Genomic DNA, 24,626 nt, shown 5'->3' on the forward strand with positions numbered 1-24,626 from the left:
TCAGGACCTTGTGATGATTGCATTAACTGCTCAAATTGTTTGTAGAGCATGTGTGCTTGAACAATATGAAATCTGGGCACCTTGAAAAAGGAACAGGATAACAGCAATGTTCAGGGAACAAGGGAGATGGCCTTGGACTTTGACTGCCAGTGAGCCGGATGGAACAGAGCCATATTTCTCTTCTTTCAAAAGCAAATAGGAGAACTCTCACTGAATTCTTTTTCTCAGCAAGGAACATCCCTGAGAAAGAGAATGTGCCCCTGAGGGTAGGCCTATGAACGGTCCCCTTGGAGGCGGCTGTCTTTTACGGTCAAAGCCAAAGTGATGAAATAAGTCCCAGTCCCCTGTAGTGCTCCCAGGCTTATTGGGACAAGGAAATTCCCGCCTCATAAATTTTAGTCAGACAGGTTGTCTGCTCTCAAACCCTTTCTCCTGATAAGATGTTATCAATGACAATGCATGCCCGAAACTTCATTAGCAATTTTAATTTCGCCCCAGCCTGTGGTCCTGTGATCTCGCCCTGCCTTCATTTGCTTTGTGATACTTTATTACCTTGTGAAGTATGTGATCTCTGTGACCCACACCCTATTCGTGCACTCCCTCCCCTTTTGAAAATCACTAATAAAAACTTGCTGGTTTTATGGCTCGGGGAGCATCACGGAACCCGCCGAGATGCAATGTCTCCCCTGGACACCCAGCTTTAAAATTTCTCTCTCTTGTACTCTTTCCCTTTATTTCTCAGACCAGTCGAGACACTTAGGGAAATAGAAAAGAACCCACGTTGAATATCGGGTGTGGGGTCCCCCGATAATTTGGGAATTTGGTGAACTTGCAGAATGAAATTCTAAGAGACTTGGGCTTGTTGATGTGTCAACGTTTTTCATGGGAACTGACATTAAATATTTCACAAATACCATAACTTCCAGGAATTCACATTTTCTTTATTCAATGTAGAATTGTGAAATATTTAAGAAATAACTGAATCATTATTTCTTGACTGTTTCCTGCCTGTGAAAGCAGAACTATGAAATAGCTCAAAGGAATCAGTGAGAGATTTGTATACATTATATTCAATAGCCTGCATGTGTCCAAATCACAGATGAAAGAATGTGGGCAAATATAAATTAAAATTGAATGTTGCAGAAATGGTTGAGGAACTTCACCAGGATATATTAGTGTACAAACTGAAAATTGATGAAAGGCAAGAGTTTGGTCCTATGTAGTCTGAAGGACAGGAGCAGTTTTGTAGACATTTCTTCATTCTTCTCTTTCTGCTTTTCCAGACTTCTAGAGAGAAATTTGCTAGGAGAAATAAAAAGATGTATAAATTTCAGTGATGCTGAAAGTATGTGCAAACAAAGTCTCCTCATTAATAGTAAAGGTAGAAATTGGTGTGGATTTTCTGGAAGACAATTTAAAGGTACACACTTGGTTTCTAAAAAGTACAAACACTTTTTAAAATCTATCTATCTTTTTAATCCCAATTTATTTACAATTTATTATAAGAAAGTATTTAGGTAATTATTGCAAATTAGATAAAGTAAGTTCACTAATTATTCTCAATACAAAAAAAGGATGAAATTCCATAAACATCAATTAAGAAAGATCTGGTTAAATAATTTATTGTACCTCCATATGTTTAGTCATTAAAAATAGTCACCTAAATCTCTAGGGTATTGACATCAAATAATGTCAACAATAAATTCAAAAAGCCTAAACATATAGAAAAAATCCCTATGTCTATATAAAGAATGTCTACATACCCACTTATGAATACATGGAAACATATCTGCAAGGATATGTAGTCTAAAACCTCATCAGTGGTGTTTCTTTTCAGTAGTGTGAAAGTCACACATTAGAGACATTTAACTCCTTCCAGTAATGGGAAGGAGAGGAAGAGCTCACAGAAACAGAAAGCAAATATTTTTGACATTTTGATATTTTGAATGTAATCTCTTTTCTTCATTTTTCTGGCTACATATATCGATTCAACACATTAATAAGCAGGATGTAATATTCAATAAAAACTTCTGTAATTGTCTACATTAGTTCCAATTTATTCATATAGAAACTATTTATTTTACATCTCTTTCTATTAAACTAACATTTAGCATGTAAGGCACAGTTTTATTTTTGAAATTATTAATACATTAAAATATTAGTGACAAACATAAACTCTTTAGCTTTACCCTAGGTTAATGATAAAGAAGACAGACAATATTAGATGGAGAAATGCTTCATAAAACCCACAGGTTAGAGGAAAATTGTTAGGAGTTTAATAAATGATAGATCCTTAATATTTTGCTGCACAAAAACCAAAAATGAAACTTCTTTTAAATGCATATTCTCAGCACGCATTTCAAATTGCATTTTTGAAGCTTATAAATTTATGATTACATAGGGGAAGAAAAAATTCTGTGTTTCTCCACCCATCTTAGATCTATTGGCCAGAGCTCTGCAATTTAGTCTGATAAAAGATGGATTAAACAAGAGAAAAACAAACAGAAGTGTATTAACATAGGCATAATACATAAGAATGGGAACTGTTACTAATGTATAACTCAAATGAGTGGTTAGACCTTAGGGTTATATAACAATCTGAACAAGGAATAATAAATACGTTGAGAAATGTCAGGACAAAGGAAAGGAACTTTGGGCTTCTAGGGGCAGCAAATTGTGGGAAGGTAAGTTTTTGGGAAAAGTATAATGAAAGATGCTGAGCGTGGTGTCTCATGCCTGTAATCCCAGCACTTCGAGAGGCCGAGGCGGATGGATCACCTGAGGTCAGCAGTTTAAGACCACTCCAGCCAACATGGTGAAACCGTGTCTCTACTAAAAGCACAAAATATTAGCTGGGCATGGTGGGGTACGCCTGTATACCAGCTACTCTGGAGGATGAGGTGGGAGAATTGCAGAGGTTGCAGTGAGCCAAGATCATGCCACCATACCCCAGTCTGGGTAACAGAGTGAGACTCTGTTGAAAGAAAGAAAGAAAAAGAAAGAGAGAGAAAGAGAAAGAAAGAAGAAAAATGGAAGATGAAGTCTAGTTAGTAGGTTTGTTATATATGTTATATAGATTCCTCTGGTGCCTTTCTTGGGCTGGTAGACTTTATAGCTGTTTCTAGTGACATAGAATCATCCTGCTCTTCCTGATAGAGGGGGCGGGATACAGAGAGTTTTTCTCGTGTCTTCTTGTTTTGTTTTGTTTAATTGCCTTTGACTCAAATAATCCTTAGGCCAGAGTGGCATATTTTTGGGTGACATCCTCTGAACCTTTTCAAATATAAGGTCTGCCTCCTTCTTTCTAATTCATAACATGAAGTCTTCTTTCTCTTCCATGAATATTACAATTCCTGCCTGAGTCCTACAGTGCCCTCTTCTTCCCTGTGGGTCAGGACACAATTGGTCCTTTGAATTGAGGTGTGGTAGTAGCCAAGCTTTGGGGAGTGAGGTTTCCACCTTTCATTTTGTTTCCAAAAGTAAATATTTAGTAAACGATAAAGCTGTGTTTTTAGTTGTAAGTCTATGGTGATTGTATAGAACAGAATGATTCTAATGTATTATTTTAGCAATGAAGACAAGTAGATTTGATGCAGAAATCCTTGTCATAAGGAGCCAAAATATTTATGTTGCCTTTAGGGGATAGATATTGAATATATCTACCCATATTAAACTTTTTTTTTAAGAGATGGAGTTTTGCTGTGTTGCCCAGGCTGTGCTTGAACTCCTGGGTTCCTCAAGCAATCCTCCTGCCTCGGCCTCCAGAGTGGTTGGGATTACAGGTACATGTCACTATGCCCAGCTTACCCAAATTAAGCTTTAACAAATCTCAATAATGTTTTCCTAAATTATTCTTGAATACAGTCATGTAGAACATATAACACTCAATTATGAAGTTTTAAAAATTTATAGTTTAGGAAATTTTGAATTAATAAAAACAAAGAACACCTTTTATTTTATTTTTGAGACAGAGTCTCATTCTGTCACCCAGGCTGGAGTGCAGTGGCATGATCTCCGGTTCAAGGGATTCTCCTGCCTCAGCCTCCGAAGTAACTGGGATTACAGGTGCTTGCCAGGAAATAAAGGCAATAAAAAGTCATTGCTAATTACCTACTCTAGGTTTAAAAAGCTCATCTAAACTTTTCAAGTATCTTTTTTCCCTGAAGCCTACATTTTGTTATTACTTTAGTTGGAAAACGACTCCCATCAATGACTCCTCAAGTTCCCTCACCATTCTGGCATGCATTCCAGCATCCCTTTGCCATTATTTCAGCAAAGATAGATATAATATACTATGGAAGAAAAAGAGTAGCAACCTTAAGAGTTGAGTTCCTATTGTAAAATGAAGACATTACTGAGACTGGGTTCCAAACAAATATATTTTTAAGCTCCACTCCTGTGGTTTTGTTTTGTTTTGTTTTTGTCTTGGTCTCTTTGTTGATCCTGTCAGCCAATGGTTTCTCACTTGCCTGTCAGAGCTGAAGAGTCCATTCCTTGTCAGTTCAGATGCAGAGTATAATACATCATCAGTTTTGAAGTGGAACAAACATCCTTTAGTAACAAAACCAATCCAAAATGAAAAAAGGATATGCTACTGCTCTCTGCGGTCATTGTCAATAAAGATGTTTTCATAGCAACAAAACACACACAAAAAAATTCAAAACACAATGAACATCTGTAATAGTCTTTTACCCAAATGACAAATACCTTTCCTACTAAATCATGTATTTACAAAATTAGAGGGCTCTATTTTAAACCTTGAATTACTTGACATTGAAGGTAATGCTAATTACAATAAAAATCTCCCACTTACATAATTATTAATTCAAATTTGCAGCTTTTTTCCTGAATTTTACCTGCTTAGAAATCCTTATGTTGCTAATGATGAACATAATGATTAAGAATTTTGTTGCTGAAATCTCTCTATGCCTCAGTTTAATCATGTTAAAAATTGATAAGATAATACTTAATTTATAGAAATTGTGGTAATAAAATAATACCACAAATGTGATTACAACAGAACATGGCAAAATAAATGCTAGCAAAATTTTTAAATCATAGTTTAAAGATACGATTTGTGTTTCTTTAATTAAACAATTGATAAATAGTTTTCTATTTATTGACATTAACCTTGGGTACTCATATTTCTGCAAGTAGGAGAGGAAGGATATGATGCCTTTCCCCACTCATCATAAGGGTCATGGCCAACACTCCTATAACAAAGGATAGGCTAACAAGAAAAAAGCATGACAAATGTATTTAATCATACTTTTACGTGACAGAGAAGCCTTCCGAAGGAAGGCTCAAAGAACCAGGGAAAACTACCCATCTTTATGCTTAGATTCAATGGTGTGGACAGTTGTGTAGAAATGTGATTGGACAAAGGAGGAATTATCTAATAGAAATGGACTGCGTGTGGAAACCCACTAAGAACTGTCTGTTCTGATTCCTCTTGGCCTCTCTGTGTGGCATTTCTTCCTCCTGGGTATGGGGCAAGACTCCTTCTAGAATTAGGGTTTGATGACCTACTGTCAAATAAGGGGAGGTCAGAGAATTTCTTTATGGCTAGCTCCTAGATAGAAAGGCAGGACACGGTTATAGTAATAATTCCAGCTTTTATTTTTGGCTTTGAGGAAAAGCAGATATGGTGTGTATGACCCACCTTAGGGAAGAGGAATTCTAGTTTCTATGGTGGCCTGGAGGGAGAATGAGGGGCAAGAGACATCTGAATCCTTTACTTCGGGGTATCATTTTCTGAGGCTCCATATGGACTAGTATTTATAACTAGATGCTTAGTACGGCCTTTTGAGATATGCAGTTCCTATGCTGCAATCTCACAGGCAATGAGTGGTCTTTATAAAAGTGTGTTAGAGTTGAAAAAAAAAAGCAACAAAACAAACAAAAACCTGAAGAAATATTCCTCACTGAAGGTCCAGCTTACATTAAAAAGAAAACTATAATAATTTATTCTCTTGAGAAGGGTCATATAGCAAAGGAAAATTCTTGAATGTCCCCTCTGCTTGCTCCACGCATCAATTCTATTGATATTAAAATAAGCCTAGCAAATGTACTTCCATTTTCACTGACTCAGTCTTTATAATTCACCACCAATTCTGAAAAATAATTAGAAATTATTTCAGTAAACAGCTCTTATAAGTGCTACATGCATAACAATATTTCAATATCAGAGACTTCTATCCCATGAGAAGATATTTTCAACTTAAAATTTATTATAAATGACCTAATAAAGAACTATTTTTTCAGTAATTGGCTATTATGGTCCAATCTGTTATACCCACTTTACACTAGAAACTATCCTATATTTTCTTGTTGCCTACATGAAAGTGGGCATGAAAAGGTTAAACAGTAAATCTCTTGACTCCTGCCAGCCAAGGGAAGACTACTGGTGTTACCTATGAAGTGTCATGGCATTCCCATTTCTGTTTAATGAGGGAAATCTGCTTTCAATACAAACTCCCATAAGAAAGCCACTCTTCCACACAAATTAAGCTAAATAATCCATCATGGCAGCCAAGAAGGCAATGTGTAAAATCTCTGTGGAGACCAGTGAAAGAAAGGCAGAGATGGACTGTAAGAGCTGCAGCATAATGCAAATACTGAGAAAAGACATACTCTGTTAATACAGCTCTTAATTCTAGGCATTTTTACAGAACGTATTGGGAGTGAAGCAAAGCTTCCTTAACAGTACTCTGATGCCATCTCAGCAGGATAATGTAGGGCAATTCACAGTGAAGGCAAGGGGTTAGGAAAGTCACAGCCCTAAAAATCAATGGGATGCTCACAGGGAAGAAGGTGCAACAGATCTTGGAGAGCACAGAAAAGAAGAGATGAGCAGCCTGTATTGAACAGAAACCAATATATTAATTAGATATATCTAGCAGGGTCGTTCCACAAGTTCGTTAGTGAGTAGTCACCAAAAGCCAACTGTAAATCCTATATACTTGTATATATGCATGCTTACATTACTTATATTTTAAACAGTCATATTCTCAAGCTACATTATGAGTTCAGTTATTCTAAAAAGATGCTTCCATTGTCTTCTTGGCACTTACTCAGAATCTTCAGTTACCTTATTTATACTGTGTGCTTACTGGTTGTCTTACAGATGAAGGCAGGGACCCTGTCTTATTCACCTCCATATCCCCAGGATATAGAATAGTGCTTGGCACACAGCAGGAACTCAATAAATACTCATACTATTTTGAGTCCCTTAATCCTCATATCAACTACAGGATCTAAGCTCTATTGTTATCTCCATTTTACAGATGAGGAAAGTGAGGAACAGAGAAATTAAGTAATTTGCCCAAGCTATGCACGAATAAGTGGCAGTCAGGATTTGAAGCCAGGCAGTCAATCCCTAGCATTCACATTCCAACAACTACTGCCTCTAGTGGTTATGTATGTATTTATACACGTATATATTTGCAGAAATAATTTCTGCCTAGGTGCGTGATATATTAAAGCATCACTAAATCCTTCTGAACATAATTCAAACTTCTTCCTGCCATAGACAAAGTAATGGCCCATAATGGACATAATGATTATCCCATCATACACCTTGTACTGTATTAATTTTCTTTGCAATCTCAATTACACTTGCTTTTTTATTATCATGGTTTTATAAAACTTTATGACTGAAAAGTACCATATTCATAAAGAGTTGTGCCTCATATATGCTAGACATTTATGCATTTTTATTAGTAATTATAAGTTTTTATGCAGCCATATAGCCCCAGGTTTATGATTCTACATCTTTTGTGTTATATCATCGTTTGTAGCTAGTTGATATTGTAATGTTTGCTGACTTCAGTCAGTTATTAATTTCTATAAACTAGAATTTAGGGGACATTTCAATGGACTATGGAGAGAAAATAACTGAAAATTGGAAATTGAGATCATCTGAGAAAATCCAAGTTGTTTGTATATCCTGGACATAAATCTCTGGAAGACTAACATATTTTCCTTCCTTGTCAAGTCATACAACCAAAGCTATCACTAAAACTGGTCTAACATTTAAACATTCAGACAATCAGCTTGGTCAATGCTTCATTAAGTTTACTGAACTACCAGTTTCTTATCAACTAGTTACAGAACAGTCACAGTTGAAAATAATCTATACATTGTATTATAAATGGGATTAATTATGCTGCCAGACAACCCCAGGTGTGCCAAATAACCCAACCCCCTTCCTCCAAGACAGTCATTGAGAAGCTAGACAGCGTCTGAGTATTGTAGGAACAAACACTAAAGTAAATGGATTCTAAATCCCTTAGAGTTCTAAAATGCTATAGAGATCTGAGAAGCCCACAAACTTAAAACAACAGGCAACATAGATAATGCTTAAAAAGCAACATACTTTCAATTGATTGATAAACCCCTTTTGTTGTTCATTTAATGCAAATAGGTTTTAGAGCTCAATTCACACTTTGGTGAATAAACTTTGGCACACATTGAAAATATTTGATTCAATGGTTATATTTCTGTCTGACATGAGGAAATTATAGAATCTATTAACCTTAACAATTTAATTAGCATGTCCCAGACGTAATCACTCACTAGATGGGTAGAATTGGCCCAATTAGTTAACCACTCTAAACCACAGTTTCCTCATCTGTAAAATGGGATGGAAAATAATAACAACTCATAGGGTTGTTAAGAGGAGTAAATAAATTATGCATGTGCCCTATCTGGCACACAATAAGTGCTTATTAAATGAACCAGTAGTAGAACTGTATTGAGAACCAGTAGTGGTAGCTTCCATATTTAGAGAGCCATCAGTTCTGTTTTCCAACAACTCCTTTAGTGAGAATTGTGCTGTGTGTTCCCCCCAACTCGCCCCCGCCAATTGCATTGCTATATACAAGGATGTAACTTCTGTCTTTAAAACTTTTCAAATAGTGAGCTGGAGGAAAACAAACTTACGTCAAAAGAGTTTGACTAAACTGGCTGAGAACATTTAAGGTGGATAAAAATAGATGTATTTTGTTTGTATAAATAGATTTTGGTCATGAGAAAGAAATAAAGAGGTTCCTCTCAAAAGAAAGCCTGGTTTAGCAGTCAGCAAACATTGGGAAGAGTCAGCAATTAGCTTCCCCATTGTGTGGAAGAAACTGCCAGAAGCCCATCCAGAATTAGGTGTGTGGGAGGAAAGAACAGAGGAGAGGTGAACAAGAAGCTGTCACTATTCACCACTTCCACCCTGAATAACCTTTAATTGAAAAATAAAGTTGCCAAAACAAGGAGAAAAAGAAAAACTACTATTTTATTCCCTCCTTGAGATTGAATTAGAGGGAAACATAGACTACAGTAATCCCAAGGTTGGACTCACATGATGGCAAATGTCACTTAGTTCTAAAGCTCTAATTAGAAATAGGGCTGAAGTTTTAGCCAGCTCTTGCTACTAGAAAGAAAACATGAGGCAGCAACAACCCAAGCTCTGGACACTCCCGGACAGTGAACTCTAAGGTGCTTTCTGAGTGGGTTCAGTATAAAGCTGACAGAGCCTAGAGAATTCATACTTGAGCAAATGTTGGGAAATAATAAACTGGGTCAGTTACCACCTGTTTCTAGATTTTGTTTTATTCTAGACTTCAACTAAGGTTGTCTTTCATATTAATGAGAAGAATGATGAACATAACCTGTTTCATCCAACTTCTACATTCCAACTTCAACCACTTTATTACATTTTATCTTCTATAATATTCACAATGTTGTTGGGTAGATTAGTCAACTTGCTCAAGTTCATACAACTGGTGACTGGCAGAAATGGGATTTGAACTTATTTGATGCCAGGTGAGGTGTATCCTTTAATATTTTAGAATAACTTATTTATTTCTTATATTTTATGACCCTTGGAATATGTTTATTAAAAAAAAAGCAGAAAATACAGATAGGCAAAATAAAATGTGTCTTTACATTAAAGGATTTAATTTGCAAAAGAACAATTGTTATTTTAAAATCCTACCCAGCAGCTTTTCATATTTATCTTCCTATGGAGGGTTAATCTCATGAGGACTTTCTCTTTTCCATTTACTGTTTGTAGGACACTTCTTTGCACATAATGGGCACTCAAATGTATGTGGATCATATTAGTCCAAGAAAAAGCTGCTTGTTGGGGCTACCAAGCCAGCATGGTAACACCTCACAATCACCCTTTCTACCTGCAGTCACATTGTTCCCAGAGTGGGGTGGTGGGGTGGTGATACTTGCCAGCTAGCACAAGTTTCTGGATATAGACCTTCACAAGTACCCTTAGAAAATTCAGTTAAGACAACATGGACGTGCTTGTTCCATTTTTTTCCACTCTCAAAATATCCTTTGAGCAGTAACTTAATCATAGATAAGAAAAACTTTTTCTCTTCAGGTTTTTCTTTTCTTTTTGAATATTCTTTGATTTTAACAGAAATAGGCACTGTAAAAGAATAAAGAACATAATAGACAAGGAACAAAATTTATCAAACTTAGAAAGTTCATGTTAGAGTACTGTACTCTTTAGGTAGATCCTTATTCAAAGAATAATTAGAAAGAGGAAAGAAAATAAAAGATGAAAGTGTACAAATGAGATTCCGGTTCAGTTTTTTATTTTGACTGATCAACTTTTAAAATATATTTGAATTACAATATTTATATATGAGGAATATGAAAGTTTTAATCATAAAAATTACATAACATTTCTTCCAACATTTTCATCTTGTCCTTTTCTTGTTGTTCATATCTATAGTGGAGAATCATCCCTTTGTAGGCGAGAAGATGTCTTTATTCTCTTCAGAAGCTGTTCCTCTTGCACTCCAAAATATAGTTCTGATGGAAGCTGTCAATCACATTATCCCATTCCCAGAACAGGCATGGTGCCAGACTGGGGTCAATCATATACCCCACCTTCTTTGTCATGGAAAACAGCCTAGGGATACTTGTATGACTTAGGACAGTTGGAGTAGTTTCATGGAATTTTTTAAACCAGAGCTGGCAGGAAGTAGCTCTGTTCCTTGTTAGTTGCAAATGCTGCAAGCATATGACCTCAGAGTTATCTGTTGCTGGTTGTTTTCTCATGGAGATCATAAGCTTAAGATGATGAAGGCAGCAATCAGCAATAAGCAGAGGTGTCCGTGTGTGTGTGTGTGTGTGTGTGTGTGTGTGTGTGTGCATCAGAACAAGAGAGAGAGAGAAAAATTACAGCTTCTGAAATCAAATCCATTTCCAAGGTGTGGTTTTAGAAGAAATAAATTGCCAATTTCAGGGCTGATTCAAGTTGAATTTTTGTCATGTAACCAAAAGAGTCCTGACTAATAGCCAAAACTCAGGCTGTTAAGTAAACATAATCTGTAAGAATCCATTTTCGAGCCTCCATTCTCCTTGACATCTTCCTGAAAGAAGATTTGTATAGGAAATGCTGACGTCTCTTTGGCAACTGCATAACAATTATTGTATTCAACAAATTTATTATATGTCTCTTCGGGGCCAGGCAGCTTGCTTGGCAGTGTAAATGCTAGGGAGATTGGGGCAAGAAAATACCTCATCTCCATGGTGGAGGCATACATAAAAGCCAATTGCTACACAACTGTGCAAGAAGTGCTTTAATCAAAGCCTGAAGAAAGTGTTGTGGAAACTCAAAGGAGCACACAAAATGCTTCACATGAAGGCTCGACATTTGAGTCAAAGAATCACAGGGTTTTCCAAGTAGAAAAGAAAGGAGAGGACATCATGGGCAGAAGAAATAGTATGGTGCAAAGGCATGGTATGAAAAAAAAAATACATGACGAATTTGTGGAATAACAGAACTTTTGATGGGATCACAGCATAATGTGGAGTTGGGTAACAGTGAGGGATTAGGCTAACCAGCTTGGCAGAATCCTGACTAAAAATTCTTAAATGCTGTGCTGAGTTGTTAGAACTTTATCTTACAGGTTTTGAGAAGCCATCTGCAGCTCACAACCAGATGAGTGACATAATCAGCTTGTGTATGCAGCTAGGTAATGAACATCCATGTAACCATCACCCTGAGTCAATAGCTATCCTTTCATGGGTGAAGTTGGGCAACTTTTCATATGGTTAACAACAATTGGCCGGGTGCGGTGGCTCACACCTGTAATCCTAACACTTTGGGAGGCTGAGGCGGGTGGATCACTTGAGGTCAGGATTTCAAAACCAGCCTTGCCAACATGGGGAAACCCTGTCTCTACTAAAACTACAAAAACAAAAATCAGCTGGGCGTGGTAGTGGATGCCTTTAATCCCAGCTACTCAGGAGGCTGAGGCAGGAGAACTGCTTGCACCCGGGAGGAGGCAGAGGTTGCAGTGAGCGGAGACTGCACCACTGCCCTCCAGCCTGGGTGACAGAGCAAGACTCCATCTCAAAAATAAAAATAAAAATCCTTTTTTTAAATTATCATCAATGTTCTGCAGATCAGTCCATTCTACTGTAGAGTTCCTGGCATTTTTCTTCTCAATCTTTAAAACTTTTTATGTTTTATGAATATCTTTATATTAAGTATTAGTATAACTTTTCTGGTATAGTTTGCAAGATATTTGTTCCCATGCTATGATTTGTATTTATTACTTCGCTTATGTTATATTTTTACCATGAAAAATTTTAAAAATCATATAATAAAATATATGTTATTTCTCTTGTTTTTTCTAGATTTTGAGTCATATTAAGGAATGTTTCCCCATTTTCAGATTATAGAAGAATTCATAACTGCTTTTTAAAAATACATGCACATTTCCTTTTTAAAGCCTTGATTTAAATATCTGACCCATTGGGAATTTATCCTGGATTATGGTGTAAGAAATGGATCCAATTTTATCTTTCTCCATATGGCTATCCAGTTATCTCAGCAATGTTTATTTAACCGTCCATCTTCTACCCAGCAATTTGAGATGAGACCTATAAAGCATACTAAATGTTCACATGTGATTGTATCTATTTCTGGACTTTCTATCTTTTCATTAGTTTGTCTGCCTATTCACTTGCTAATATCAAACTGTTTAAATTATAAAGTTTTTGTAGTACTTTCTAAAGACATCTGATATATCTGATATAGTTTTTCCTTCCAGCTCTTGTCCTGAACATTGCTTTTCTTTTTTAGAGTTTATCTAGTTATTCTTACTTGTTTTTAAATTCCTAATGAACTTTATAATCAACTTGTTTAACTCTAGAAAAAAGCCTAGAGACATTGAACTAAGATCGAATTAAATGTATTAAGTAAGTAAGAGGAACTAACGTCTTTACGATATTTCCTTCTCTCTCTCCCAGATGATGGTATTTCTTTTCATTTATTTGTGACTAGTTCTTTCAAAAGCACATTATAGTTTTGCTCTTATAAATATTAGACACTTCTGATTAAGTTGATGCCAAGGTGCTTTCTTCTCTTTTCTCCATTTTCTATCACAAATGAGATCTATTATTCATTTATATATTCTCACTGTTTTTATTTATATATATGTATACATATATACTTATGTATGCTATTGATTTTTATATGCCATTTTATAACATGTTATTTTATCGAATTCTCTTATTGTTTATCATATTTCCCCATGGATTCTTTTGAGCTTTCCAGATATATAATCACATGTTCTCTTAAATAGTTTTACCTCTGTTTCCCAATCTTATGCCAGTAATTGCTTTTTCATGCCTGGTGATTACATTGGTTAGTGTACCAATGTACACAAACACTGAATGTTTGTGTCCTACTGAAATTTATATATTAAAGCCCTAACCCTCAGAGTTGATCTATTTGGAGTAAGGAAGCAATTAAGATTAAATGAAGTCATAAGAGTTGAGCCCAAATCCAATAAAATTAGTGTCTTTATGAGAAGAGACACCAGGGAAATATACTATCTAGCATCCCCCTTCACTCCCCTAACAAACACACACAAACAAACACACACACTGCTCTCTCCCCTCATGCACACAAAGATGAGGTCATGCGAACACACAGTGAGATGGTAGCCACCTGCAACCCAAGGGGAGAGCCTTTACCAGACACCCACCCTGCTGGCACTTTGATCTTCCAGTATCCTGAACTGTGAGAAAATAAATTTGATTGCTTAAGCACTCAGTTTAAGGTATTTTGTTATGGCAACCCTTGTATGGCAACCCAGATACTAACCCAATACAGTTAGTATCTGCAATATGCTCAATGTTGTGGATATAGTAGGTATCTTTGTTTTCTTCCTGCCTTTCAAGAAGAAATATTATAATGTTAAAATATTAAACATTAAAGTTTCAGGGATGATGTAAATATATTGTAATATGCTAAGAAAATTCACTGATTATTTTTAACATAAATGGGCATTACATTTTGTCTAATGCATCTACCACATTAATGGAGATAATCAAATAATTTTTCTCTTTAGCTCGTTAATTTAATGACTTATAATAATGGATTTCCTAATATTAGGACATCTTTGAATAACTTAATAATTTTAATAGATATGATTTGATCATGTCTATTGTTTTAAAATTGGGCTATTAGAGTATTTTGGATAGTATTTTAAGATGTAGATTTGATTTTAAAGAGAAAATTCTGGCAATTTTTGACAGATATGGTAGAAAGAAGAGAGAATGAAAAATAATGTTAACAATCTAGGCGAGGAATTGCTGAGGAGACAAATTAAGGTAAGAGTTATTTGCAATTTCTCTGTTTTGTGTTGGCCTTCTTCTCAGTCGTCTATAAATCCAGGAAGAACAGGGCCTCATTGCCTTCTTCATTAGCATGTCTACAGATCCCATTACAGTTGACAATATACTCACTCAATTAATGAATGGATTTAAACAATCTTAACGAATAGGAATCAACTGAAGAAAATAAGCTTAGGTGATACTTACCTGGTAGAGTCAACAGAATGTAGGGACTAAACAAATATGAGAGATTAGAGAGACAAAACTACATACTATTGTTGACACTAACTTGAGCAGGGAATTTAGGAAAGAGAACTGATTTGGGGATAGGTAAGCAAGGTATGGATTCAAGAGATTTGGATAGGTTGTCTTCAGGTTTTTATAAGACATCTGAGTGGAGACATCCAGTAAGCCTGGCTCTATTTTCTAAGAAGGAGCCCTACATGGAATAATGTATTAGGTTTTCATGTTTTGCCAGATACTGTGGTAAATGCATTATGAAATTTGCTTTGTTCTAACCTAACAAGATAGCAGGACTATTAACATTCTCAAATAACAGGATAGTAAACTAAGACAATGAAGTTAAGCAATTTATCAAGATCACCTGATGATTAAATGGTAGAACTAGCGTTCAAACCCAGGTAATCTAATGCCAGAGCCCAACTCTAGCCATAGGAACTCCTAGGATTTGAAGAGAGACGAGGGTATTCACTGTAGATGAAAGAATTAAATTATCCTTCAAGAGTGCATACAGCAATAGTGAAGTGTGTGAGAAGCAAAAGAGCTGAAAGCAAAAGAATTTAAGAAACAGGCAGAAAAGGACCTCAAGGAACAGACTGAGAAGGAGCAGGTAGAGAGATGAAAGGAAAACCAAGGAGGGAGCATGTCATGGCATGTGTCTCGGGAGTCATGGAGAGTTCAGGAAGGAAATTGGGTTTATTTTCTGACCCCGATTCTTTATTCTTAAGTTCATTTCCTCATGCCAATCAATTCCCATTCTTTTAATTTTTACCCATCTTCCCCCAAAAAAAGTTATAGGGTATGAAATATTGCAGGATATCAACAGCTACTTTAATAAAATAAAATTTTCACAAAATTATCAAACAGCAAGAATGTGCTTAATTATTATGAGGCAAGATCAGCATGCTTGTAATCCCAGATACTTGAGAGGCTGAGGAGGGAAGATTGCTTGAACTCAGGAGTTGGAGGCTGCAGTGAGTTGTGCTTATGCCACTGCATTGCAGCCTGGGTGACAGAGTGAGACCCTGTCTTTAAAAAAAAAAAAAGGAGAAAGATCAATGTTTCTTGTTCTTTAGGGTATTCACAAACTTAAAACTATTCCTATTTTACAAGCTGATGTTGCTTACATATTGCTGTATAAGGAGTAAGTAACCAACATTGTAATCAAATGAACAAACAGTATTTCAACATTTTAAAAATGTAATATAACTAGTACAACACAGAAGTAAATACATTAGTTTTGTTTTTTGATCTGTATGTCATTTCCTTCCTTGTAAGATATAAGATGCAACATCAGTGGGGTTATCCATTTGGTCTTGGTTGAAGACATTTCAGTACAACACTGCCATTCATCTTCATAGTCATTTAAATGCAATTTGTTATCCAGTTTTGTGATTCTACTTTATATTTTATGGAGTTGGTAAGACTCCAGAATTACTTTCAGAATCATCCATCTTATATATATGAGAAAGTTTTAATCCTTCCATCTCTAAGCAAGGAAAACTGTCATAGAAACCTGGTCCCAAAATGAATTCTTCAAGAGCAGGAAGTATGGAGAGGATGAATCAATCAATTTTTTTTTTCTCTGCAACTTGTTATTCTAAATGAGCTTATAAACAGTTTTCTGTAAGGAAAGTGTTTCTTGAATATGGTAACATCTGCCATCTAGTGGCTGATTTGAGCTACTACACAATTAAACTAGAAAATTTTATTTTTATGTAAATAATAACATGGAGGTGGGCAAATCATTGTACTTCTCTCTCTCTCTCTCTCTCTATATATATATACACACACACATATATACATATATACTTCATGTTGCAAACAAAGTAGGAAAATATAGATTTTTCTTTGACGAACTATTTTTAGCGACAGATTTGATCTAAAAATTCAATCATTTTAGTGTAGGCATTTTCAAAGTAAAGGAGAAAAATAAAAACAGAAAGAAAAGAAGAAAAAGAGAAAGAAAAATAAAATAGTATGTTGCACATATACTTTACTAAGCTGATAGAATTAGCTTAATTAGATAGTCGCCATGCCAAAAACAATGATCAATTTTGAGTCCTCATCTCACTCAACTCTCACCAGCATTTGACACAGTCGACAGACCTTTTCCCCCATCTGGAAAGCACTTTCTTCACTTTCAGGACACCATACTGTTCTTGTAGGTCATAGTTTGTGGGGCCAGGCACAGGAAGGGGCTCCCTTGTGCAAAAAGTCAGAAGAAAATGTCCTTAAGGTACATATAACTTATGTGAGTTACACAATTAATATTTTGTAGCTCATACTTGCGTATGTACTTCATTCTTCCCAGAAGAGTGGAAATATTGTCCGAAACTAACTCAACTATTTTATTTCACTTCTTGATACAATAAATACTGTGGATGGAACGAAGAAAGGAAGAAAGAGGATTGGATGGAAGAATCTCCATTTCTCAGTAATTTGTTTATTTATTTTATTAGTTTACTTCCATGTGATTGGCATCTAGATTATTAAAGTTAGATGACTTTTGCTAACATCCTTGTGTTTAAATTTTTAAAAATACGTCTTGTTATTTTTCTAATGTGGTTGAAAATTACTTTTATTGGAGGTGAGTAGGATTAGGACTTAAATTGCAAAGTTTTTTTCTTGTTGCTCTTTTACTTCTACCTTTGACTTACCTTACTAAAAAAGCACACAGACAAATATATTTAAGTCTCTATCTAGTCATAATAATTTCACAGACAAAAGTCAAAATGAGATTTGAATTATACTTTGTTGACAGGTAACTGATTGCCATATAAATATCTCAAGGACATTTCATTGCCTTTTTTGATAAATAAGACATCATAATTTTGGCTATGATGCATGAAATTTAATAAAATCTAATTATTATAACTTTTGAAAAATAAGCATTTAGTAGATCTCTTTAAGTGCAATAAAGCAATATTACATCTCAATAAAACTTACCCTGTACTAACAGATGCCCAGGAAATAAGTAGTAAGTAAATTTGAATTTGCAAGTCTTTTTCACTTATAATTCTGAATATACAGATTTAATGAAATAGCTCTCTTATTACAAATAAACTCAAAGAGATGGAAAGGAAATATAAGAACTAAAGGTAGATGAGTTAGTTGGTAGATATAGTTAAATGGGTGTAGTTATAATAAAATTTGTTTTTACTTTTTTTTTTATGTTAGAGCAATCTCTTTCTGAACTACCACTTCACATTGAATCATTGACCTTCAGGAATAGTTGCCTCCTTTTGGGTTAATTCAATAAACATTTATTAAACGGCTTACATCTATGGCAAGTCCTGTGCTAAGACTTGGGAATATAATCATGAACGTTTTTTGTCTTCTGAGGCCCACAGCCTATTGGGAAAAGTAACAAATAAATTATTATTTCAACACCTACAATACAGGGATACAATGAAGATAAGCACAAAACAATAAGGGAACGATGTGGTCTAATTATCTTGAAGGACCAAAAGGACTGAGTGAGGTAAAGAGTTAAAGTGTGGAAAGAGTTACAGAAAGGGAAAACAGAATGAGACAAGACACACATGTTTTGGAAATTGCATTCTGGCTTCTGCATTAATGTCATTACATTTGCTCTTACAAGATCACTAGAGGCAGTCACCTCGTATTAATGCCACCTGAAGCTTTTTTTTTTTTTTTTTTTTTTTTTCTCAGAGAAAGAGTCTTGCTTTGTTGGCCAGGCTGGAGTGCAGTGGCGCCATCTCTGCTCACTGCAAGCTCCGCCTCCCGGGTTCACGCCGTTTCTCCTGCCTCAGCCTCTCGAGTAGCTGGGACTACAGGCGCCCGCCACCACGCCTGGCTGATTTTTTTATATTTTTGGTAGAGACGGGGTGTCACCGTGTTAGCCAGGGTGGTCTCGATCTCCTGACCTTGTGATCCGCCCACCTCAGCCTCCCAAAGTGCTGGGATTACAGGCTTGAGCCACCGCGCCTGGCTCTTCTGCAGCTTTTGATGCTTTCCTGTAACACCCTTCATCTGGTAACTGAGGCATCTCACACCGTCTACTTTGTTTCTGTCTCTTATGTCATTCACAGTCTTGTTTATGGCTCTCTTTTTACTCTCTTATCCGTTAAAAGTTAGTGTTCCTCACAATTTGGTACTGACCTCTCTTCTTTCCTTACTCTTCACATTTTCTACAAACAATCTGATCCAGTCCCATGGTTTCAATTTTCAAAAATCTTTTCAAACCTCCAAAACATCTGTCTCTAACTTCTCTCTCTCTCTTCTGGGTTCCGAATACATAATACAGTACAATGGCCTGATAGTTCTATCTGGTGTTCTTGAGGGTCCTCAAACCCAACACGTTCTAAAGTAAAGGTTTTCCTGCCCCATCGCAGTCCATGGTACTACCATTTTCCTACTTGTCAACGTCAGAAATCTGAAATGACATCTTTGATTTTTCCTCCCCCTTAAATCTCCATGTCCAATTAGTTATGCCAGTAATAATTTCTAAAGAGTCTCTCAAATTCCCCTATGCTGTATCCTCTTGGTATAATTATTAGACTTTTGCAAGACTCTCCTAAGTTACCTCCAGCCTCCAGTTCTCCTCCCTTCAATCCATTTTCTACAATGCAGTCAGGTGATCTTGGTAAAGCACAACTTTGATCATATCATTCATTCTCATTATTAAAACCCCCAATAGTTCTCATTTATGTAAAAATCAAGTTAAACTTCTTCGTAAAGTGAGCACGTATCTCCATTTGCCTGAGACAATTAAGTTTATGATTTTAGCTCCAGGATTTTCTGCTAGTGCCCCCTTAACTCTCAAAAGGGTCTTGGTTCAGATAACTTATATTGTCACCCTACATAAAAAATCTTCACAGATTTGTGTTTATGTCTTCAGCCTCATCTCTGTTATTCTCTTCTTCATTCTAAGCCCTAGCCACCCTAAACTATCAAAGATACTCAAACAGCAACGCTCTCTCTCACCTCCAGCCTTTGCCTTTTGCCTGTATTGTCTTTTCTCCTGTTTCCCTTTCTTTGCCTCTCTCACTCCTACTTAACCTCCAGGTGTCAGACCAGATGACAGTTCTTCTAGAAAGCCTTCTCTGATTTTCTTCCACCTCAGTTGATCAAGTGTCCCTTCTAAGGACTTTTATCCCGTTCTAGTTACTTTTATTGTAACACTTTTCATGCTAATTAATACTTTCCTACTGTTTCTTTCACCTTCACCATATTTCTTCCTTGAATAAATCTGACCTGTTCACTATTGCATTTCTACCACTTAGCACAGTGCCTAGCACACATAGTAGAAGCTAAAATGCTAAAAGGCCTATGAATGGTGATAGAATTTTTAATCAACCTGAACATAGTTTTATTTAGATTGAGATGAAAGTTCTTTATAAAAATTGATGTATCTTATAGTTTAATAAGCAATGACCATTTGGTATTTTGGCCTCATTTATCATATTTATGTTGTCAAATTTTGCCAATGGAAAATGGAGTGAACAATGAATCTTGTAATTCATTGAAGAAAATAATAATAAATGGTTTAAAATAAAATGTTGGGGTTTTGTTTAGTATTTATCATAATAATCTTTTTTATTCATTTCTCTCAGAGCTGCCAGGTAGTTTCAGGTAATTAAAATGATTTCAGATTCAGTGAAATTACTTGTTTGCCTTTAGATTGATTTCTATCAGCCTAGATAGCTCACATTGAAACACAAAGCAGGTAGGTAATCTGAAGAACAACCAACACAATAAAGTCACAAATGGAGTCTCATTGTTAGGGATTATCAATAAACACTTAGCAGTGATTTTTCTGGTAATGACAGGTTAACTGACTTCAAAAAGGAAAGTAACAAAAACATGATAAGCTTCTAGGAATAAATGTTTTATGAAGGTTGATGTGATACAGGCCAACATCAGTATTATTGACTAGAATTTGGAGATTCAAACGAGAGTGCAATAAAAGAAGTATAGAGTAGGCTGGGCGCAATGGCTCACGCCTGTAATCCCAGCACTTTGGGAGGCTGAGGTGGGAGGATCACAAGGTCAAGAGATTGAGACCAGCCTGGCCAACATGGTGAAACCCAGTCTCTACTAAAAATACAAAAAGATAGCTGGGCATGGTGGCACATATCTGTAGTCCCAGCTACTCAGGAGACTGAGTCAGGAAAATCGCTTGAACCCAGGAGGCGGAGGTTACAGTGAGCCAAGATCGTGCCACTGCACTCCAGCGTGGCAACAGAGAGAGAGTCTGTCTGAAAAAACAGAAAAAGAAAAAAAAAAGAGAGAGAGAGAAAAGTATAGAGGATAGAGCAGTTTCATTACGTGTTGAACATTTATTAAGCTCCCTTCCTGTAAAGAAGGCTGGGAAGCATCAGAGATTTAAACAGCCTTTGGCAAAACAAAGTGGAATCCTTAACACATATTGCATCATATTTTTTGCAAATAAAAAATTTAAAAAGTGAGTTTTGTTGACATTTGGCTAGATGCCATTTCCACTGTAGACAGAAAAATCTTTAGAATTTATCAATTAGCTTGCGTTAGGCTAAACAAGATTATATCCGTGTATGAAAAATTTTAATATTCCAAGAATCAGCAGTGCTGTAACATCAGATTTGGGCAACCCTAAAAATCCTTTAGTTTATTCTCCAGCACCTTTTAACAAAACCATTCTGTATTCACATTTTAAATCTCCACAGTAGACCTGTTGTTAATTTATGCCATTACTCATCTGAAAGCAAGAAAACTGTTTTTCCCATCTCACATAAATCCCTTGTGTATGCATGATGTTATCATACCACAACACGAGTTACATTAGTATGATGTGCCTTTTTGCCCTCTGTGGGTTTCAAGGATGATAAATCTGCTAAATAAATAGAATGTTCCTACTTCAGCAGCCTGTTCCTTTTCTAGAATGGACTCCAGAGCTGCGACTCCCAAAGCCCCAAAGGCTGGTCCACAAGTTAGCATTGGCAAAACCAAGGGAAAACAAGGAACACAAAGGAAACATAGTCAAGTTTCATAATGAGATATAATGTTACTTTAAACGATTATCTTTATTTTAAGATAGTGGGTATTTTTTTTGTATTTGGATTAACAAATGTATCTTTTCATTTTAGAAGTGGATGATGAAATATATAATATTTCTATTGTTTTAGTTACCTTATTTGGAAAATAAGAAATTATAAATTTGATGTCAATTAATTTTCTAAAATTTTGCATATTTATAAAATACTCAAATTGGAAACTACTGATTTTCTACAGTGAATTTGTAATAAGTTAATTGAGTTAAACCTTGAAAAATCTGTGACTATATTTTATACATACACATATACACATACACATGCAAATACATGTATGTATAATCATTTATGTTAGAAAATTTCATATAAAGAAAGGATATTAAAAAATATAAAATGGCAAACACTTGGTCCATCTCATACTTTCTATCAGTTGTTATAACCGGGTATCAATTACCTAGTAACAAACAATGTATCTTTACCTAACAATTTCTTTCAGTTTAAGTTTTGATTTCTTTTAGCCTGCTTTTTTTTTTTTTAGTTGTGTAGCCCTTTATTAGCAAATAAAATAGAAGGTATCTGTTGTACAACACAGGTAGTAATTGACTATAACTGGAGATCTATTATATTCTAATACAGACCATTTATAAATGCAATTTATTAAAACTCTTCCTCCTTTTTTGTTTGTGTACAATTTGCAAAACTATTCTGAAAGCGGAATATATGTGCAAAGTTTGCAAAAAGTGCAAATTTAGGATATGGTAAGTGCTTTACCAGTTACTTTCTAAAAACTGTCTGCTGCAACTGAACCTTTACATTGTCATCATTTTTGATCAAAATATTTTGATGCCAGCCTTCCTTCTACTGCCTAAACTATAAAGCATTTTTAATGAGTTGAAGGTTCTGCTACAGTTACTATGATGAATACCAGGGAGAGATTTATAGATCCATTGAACATCTAGATAAAATGGGTATGAGTATTATAGAACAGTTAGACCCTGTATCTTTTAGCAATTACATGAAGAAATACCTTAATACTATATGTGGAAGACATCCCATTCAGGTGATATTAAATGCTATCACAGAGCTCCAGAAGAATGGAATGAATATGAGCTTTTCCTTTTTGAATTATGCCCAGTCGAGCCGGTGTAGAAACTGGCAAGACAGTTCAGTGAGTTATGCAGCTGGAGCACACTCATGGTCCATTGAAGCTCTGAATCCTCAGGGATGCCACCTGCACATTCTCATACTCTGTCCAGGGCCCCAGTCTAGCCTTTACCACGATACTCGTCCTGGTTTGGGGGGATTTGAAACCTCAAACTAACAGAACTTTCTTTTCTTTTTTTCTAGTAGGTGTAGTCCTTCCTTAGCCTGCTTTTTAATGAGTGCTGCTAAAACCCTTAGCCTGCCTGTTTACCCTTGGAGGTAAGATCTTCTTCTCCCCTGATTAGAAAAGTCAGTCTCCCCAAGCATTTCTGCCTCATTGGTTTCACTCTACCACTGAATGGTTACTATGTGCCAGGCCTTGGGCTAGGTACTCAAAAGTCTGTTAGACCAAGAACGTAACTATTCATACCCTGGGGGAAAAAAGGGAAAAACTTTATCTCCAATTTAATCTTCCAAGAAGAAAATAAAAGCTTTTTCCTTGATTATTTTCTCCCCGAAGACTGGAATATAAGGCAGGATCCATACATCTACATTACGAATGTACCGTGGAATTTTTCTGTTTGTGTCTTGTTTCCCAACCAGTTATTCTTCATACAGTTACAGGAAAATCTCACTTCTTCTGAAGCTGCCGGGTCAAGGGGGAACTGAAATAAATTTCCACTGAAAAAACCTCTTGAAATGTTTTCCATAAGCACCTCACACGTAAACACACAAACATTTCCCAATAGTTAACTCTGTGAAGTATGCTGCAGCTTAAGAATCATTTCTCTGGCCGGGCGCGGTGGCTCACGCCTGTAATCCCAGCACTTTGGGGGGCCGAGGCAGGTGGATCACCTGAGGTTGGAAGTTCGAGACTGGCCTAACCAACATGGAGAAACCCCATCTCTATTAAAAAATACAAAATTAGCCAGGCATGGTGATGTATGCCTTTAATCCCAGCTACTCACGAGGCTGAGGCAGGAGAATCGCTTGAACCCCCGGGAGGCAGAGGTTGCTATGAGCCGAGATCGTGCCATTACACTCCAGCCTGGGCAGCAAGAGTGAAACTCCATCTCAGAAAAAGAAAAAAGAATCATTTCTCAGCTGTGAACTGTTTCCATCTTCCATGTCAGCAGGATGACTTTAGATATTTGCACTTTCATGCACTTATTTAACACTTCATTTATACTTATGACATACCAGACCCTGTGTTTGGCATGAGAGATACCAAGTGGTGAACAATATAGATAGGGAACCTACCGTGGCTGTCAGTTACTTGGTAGTAGGTAAAGACCAATATGAAGAAAGAGTAGAAGAAAATGAATGAACTAGTCACGTATTTGGAGAAGCCATTTCTTAAACTTCTAAATTAGATTAGGCCCTTTTCCTACAACAAGCTCTTAAATAAACACCCAGTATACCTATATCATAATATATATAACAGCTTTCATCAATTAGTTGTGAATTTGATGTAAGTTAGCATTAGATGCCTGATCGGTACATAGCGCCAGGAAAGTAGAGGTTGCTTCCATGCATTCTCCACTCTGTTCTCAAGACCCAACACGATGCCTGGTACCTTGTAGTTACTCAGTAAACGTATATTGAGTT

At 36.0% G+C, this 24,626-nt stretch overlaps 1 long non-coding RNA gene across 2 annotated transcripts; it reads right to left on the minus strand.

Annotated features, from left to right (window-relative positions):
* Nucleotides 1-1,173: 1,173 nt before the first annotated feature.
* LOC139361761 (uncharacterized) lies at nucleotides 1,174-19,124 on the minus strand. 2 transcript variants are annotated; one of them, XR_011619369.1, is made up of 3 exons: nucleotides 19,009-19,124; nucleotides 16,993-17,088; nucleotides 1,174-1,302 (listed from the first exon to the last, which is right to left on the minus strand). It is a non-coding gene; the product is annotated as an uncharacterized lncRNA (long non-coding RNA). The 2 variants fall into 2 exon arrangements; XR_011619368.1 differs by lacking the exon at nucleotides 1,174-1,302 and adding an exon at nucleotides 15,706-15,912 and having other exon boundaries at nucleotides 16,969-17,088.
* Between the last annotated feature and the right edge of the window lie 5,502 nt (nucleotides 19,125-24,626).

The sequence above is a fragment of the Macaca nemestrina genome, chromosome 2 (genome assembly GCF_043159975.1).
Source record: "Macaca nemestrina isolate mMacNem1 chromosome 2, mMacNem.hap1, whole genome shotgun sequence".
Lineage (NCBI taxonomy): Eukaryota > Metazoa > Chordata > Mammalia > Primates > Cercopithecidae > Macaca > Macaca nemestrina.